This window comes from Macaca fascicularis, chromosome 6, assembly GCF_037993035.2.
Source record: "Macaca fascicularis isolate 582-1 chromosome 6, T2T-MFA8v1.1".
NCBI classification, from domain to species: domain Eukaryota; kingdom Metazoa; phylum Chordata; class Mammalia; order Primates; family Cercopithecidae; genus Macaca; species Macaca fascicularis.
Window position 1 is genome coordinate 55657926 of NC_088380.1, and position 4208 is coordinate 55662133.

A 4208-nucleotide genomic window follows, 5' to 3' on the forward strand; every position below is an offset into this window, starting at 1 on the left:
ATATTACATATATTTAATATATGTTATGTATGTTATATATGTAATATATGTATGCAATATATATGTTATATACATTTTTATATATGTTATAGATATATATATTCTAGTGCTTCTGTTTACATTACATTAAATAGAATTTAATCTTATGGCTAACTCTAGCTCTGAGATAAAGTAGAAAACGTAGTTTTTATTGTAGTCATTTGTGAATACATCAGGGGTGCAATTTCCTAAAAAGAATAGTAACTATGCATTGGAGGAATATGAGTAGACTCCAGCATAAGAAGCCATTGGGTGGTGTTGAGCACAGGCGTGACACAAACTGATTTAGATTATGAAAGGATCCCTTGGACTGCTGTGTGGAGAATGGAGGAGTCCAGAGTCGAAGCAGGGAGACCAGCTAGAAGTCTATGATAGTAATCTAAATTCTATCAAGGTCATCTTAGTAATGGCTTAATAGATATGTAGTTATAAGATATATAAGTTATAAGGTTTACTTTGGAACTGGCCAGATATCAGTTACTGACCCTACTTCCTCAAGTTTTTATTTCATTGATTATTCACTTAATATTTACTTCAAAAAACACAGTCAATAAAAAATGTAGAAATATTTTTCTGTACCCCTACTCTAACGAGATACTCATTGAAAGACAGATTCATTCACTTCCACATATATATACCTGTGTGTGTGCGCGCGCGTGCACGCGCGTTTGTATACATATATATTTCATTGCTGCCTAATTCTAACTTTTCCCAAAATTGAGAGGGAAATTTAAAATCTTCTTCATGGCTTGTATGTTCCTATATGACTCAGTCCTTGGCTTTCTCTGTTATTTCCTAACATTCATCCTCATTCATTCTAGTACAGCTATGCTAAACTTCTTGTTGCTCCTTAGAGCACACCACACCATAAGGTTGTCCTTTCTGCCCTTCAGGCTGCTGTACTCTTTCCCCAGATACTCACATAACTTTAATCTGATCTCCACTTGGATCTTTTCCAGAAATGCCTTCTAATCACCATATATTAAATAAAAGCACAAGTTAGTCTTTCTTTGTCTGCTACTTCTTTTGTAGTACTTATTAATCTCAGCTTATATATTATATATTTTATTTGTCTTTTACTTTATCAGTCTTCTCTGTTAGAAGGTAAGTTCCATGAGGGTAGGCACTTCAATTTGTTTACCATGCTATTTCCTAGACCAATAACTGTTCCAGGTATAGTTGTCCAATATATATTTATTGGTTGTGTAAATGCATAAATAATTGATTATACATTAACTTACCCACAAAATATTCTTATACTATACTTATAATATCATAAAGGGATATATCCTATGTATTATACCCAGGACATCCAGGATACAGTTAGGCTGGTAAACTGATGAGACACTGATCATCATTTGGATGGTCAGTTTATTAAAGGACCCCTGAAGAATCTTCAGAGAGTTATTTGGTGAATTCTTATGTTGTTCTGTGAGTTTTACATACAGAAAACAGGAAGAAATTTGCTGATATTAGACCCTAAGTTCAGTTTTTTTAAACCGGAAAAGAGTAGAAAATAAATGCAGTGACTGTTACACCACAACCTGACCTGGACAATTTTTGACTCAACATGATACTATCTAACATTATATAATTCAAAATTCTGAAAATATACTGATTTCACAATACTGGGATTGTTTAGATATGTGTGTTATGGATGGGAGTAGAAGTTTCCCTCATGAATACTTCCACAGTCAATTATACTGGATAAATTGTCAATCCTGGGGAAGAAATTTCCTCAAGAGCCTCAAGAGGTGCACCACAGCTGAGAAGTATGAACATCTTCCATTTTTTCTAAATGTTTTGGACATTTGGCGTAGATTCAGTGAGACATGGGTTCTCACATTGGTGGAGGCAACCTAGATGTAAACAGGAAGAAGTGGGGCTGATAAAAACTCTGCAGTATAGGGCTGCAACTATGCAATAATTGTGAATTCTTTTCTATGCTCTATTTTCTTCTAGCGTGGTCAAGCCTTCAGTAAAATCTTGATAAATATTCTCTATGTCATGAAGAATTAAGGAAAAGGGACTTTTCTACATATTAGGATAAAGCAGTCAGACAGAAAGTAGCGTCTCTTTCCAAAATTCAGAGAGGTGGTCTCTGGGTATGGATGTGCCCAAAATAGTGGCAATTAACCCAGGTGATATAGCTGAGACAGCAGTGCCATAGAATAATAACAAAATTGGAGGGGCAAATCAGAAGGACCTGACACAAGAGCCAGAACTCTGAAAAAAATTTAGAAATTGTTAAGCTTGAGAATTTGAGAGTGTTCATTTCTGCACTAAAGCGTGTGAGAGGTCATTCCATTTTAAAGAAGGCTACTTCGGTAAGATCTCCTTTATATGTTCTTTTCTATTTATATACCAGAGATCATTCATTTAAAATAAAAGCATTTTATTTTAGTATAATTTTTCACATTGTACTGAAAATTGTTGCTTATCTTTTTACCCACGACTAGCCCATACATTCTTTAAAGACAGGAGCTGCCTCATTTATCCATGTATTCCCAGTAACTAGCACACTCCTAAGCAAAGTGAACCCTCCATAAATATTTGTGGAAGGCAGAAACAAATCTTTTAAATAGCATTTACAGTCATTCCCATGATTTGAATGAAATAACATATACAAAATATGTGTCTTAAAAATGCTAATTGAATTTTGAGTTGTGCCAAGGGCCTTGTACAAACAAAAACTAAAACAAACAAAAAAAGAAATCAGCAAGGAATATTTTAGAATACCTTTATTGCAAAAACACTTGTGCATTGTTATAGAATAAGAGGTTAAATGACATGAAAATAATGCTCTACATCATTGAAATTCAATCATTTTCTTCTTCACATTTTTACAATTCTTACCCTGTCTTTCAAAATTACAAAATGAGAATTTAGAATAGAAAAAAGCCTAGAGAAGAAACATGAGAATAAAAAGGTATTTTTCTCTCAATCCAGCTGTGACCTAATTCTAAGAAAACATACTAGCTCTAAATTATGATCTCTCTAAATATTAACTTCCTTCCTCAAGTGTAAGTTCTTGGGTTTCTTTTGTTTTTTTGTTTGTTTGTTTGTTTTTCGAGATGGAGTCTCTCTTTGTCAACCAGGCTGGAGTGCTCACTGCAACCTCCGCCTCCAGGGCTCAAGCGATTCTCCTGGCTCAAGCTTCCTGAGTAGCTGGGATTACAGGCACATGCCTCTGTGCCCAGCTAATTTTTGTATTTTTAGTAGAGATGGGGGTTTCACCATGTTGCCCAGGCTGGTCTTGAACTCCTGACCTCAGATGATCCACCCACCTTGGCCTCCCAAAGTGCTGGGATTACAGGTGTGAGCCACCGCACAAGGCCAGTTCTTGGTATTTCTAAGGCTAAAGCAAATGAACATGGTGGCTGATGCCCGATCCCTCACTAATACTGGTTACCAACAGTTCTGGCAGATATAATGTACCAATTGCTACCACATTCTATTGTGTGTAGTGTAAAAGGAAAATTGGTAAAAAAAAAAAAAAAAAAAAAAAAAAAAAAACATCTAAGTTCTTATTTATGATCTTAGCTGTTCAAAGGTTATGAAAGGAAAACATTTTGCCACAGTTCTCAGGAATTTGCAAAAATTCATTTGTGTTATATAGTTCATTTGTTTGGCATCCTTCTTTCTTAAGTCAGCCAAATGCAAGGACATTCAGCTCCTGTCTTCTTTTAACAGCAATCATTTGGACTGATAAGCTTCCAGCCTAAGCTCAATCTTATGAATACTGATAGCTTTTCTGAAACATATTATTACATTAATTGGAGGCCATTTATTCTGTATACACAGGGATACACAGACATAAACATTTAGTACTTTGGCAAATTGATATGATTAAAGCAGAAAAGTAAGAATGACAGATGAATTTCATGTTTTAGAGTCAGATTAATAGCCAAAAATGAAATAATGCCTGTTCCCATTATATAAGGGAACATCATTGTCTTTTATACAACCGATTTTAATGAACAAGTTTTGGGATCTGAGCTCGAACTGTACTTAACCGGGAATTATTAAGCTCAGAATAACAGAAAATAGTAAGGCACTACTTAATAAGTGTAAGAACAGAAATTGATGTTTCATTGCTGAGGATTAATTTTCTTAACTGTGGTTTCCTCTGTATAAATAGATTTATAGTTTCTGTCATCTCTGTGTAC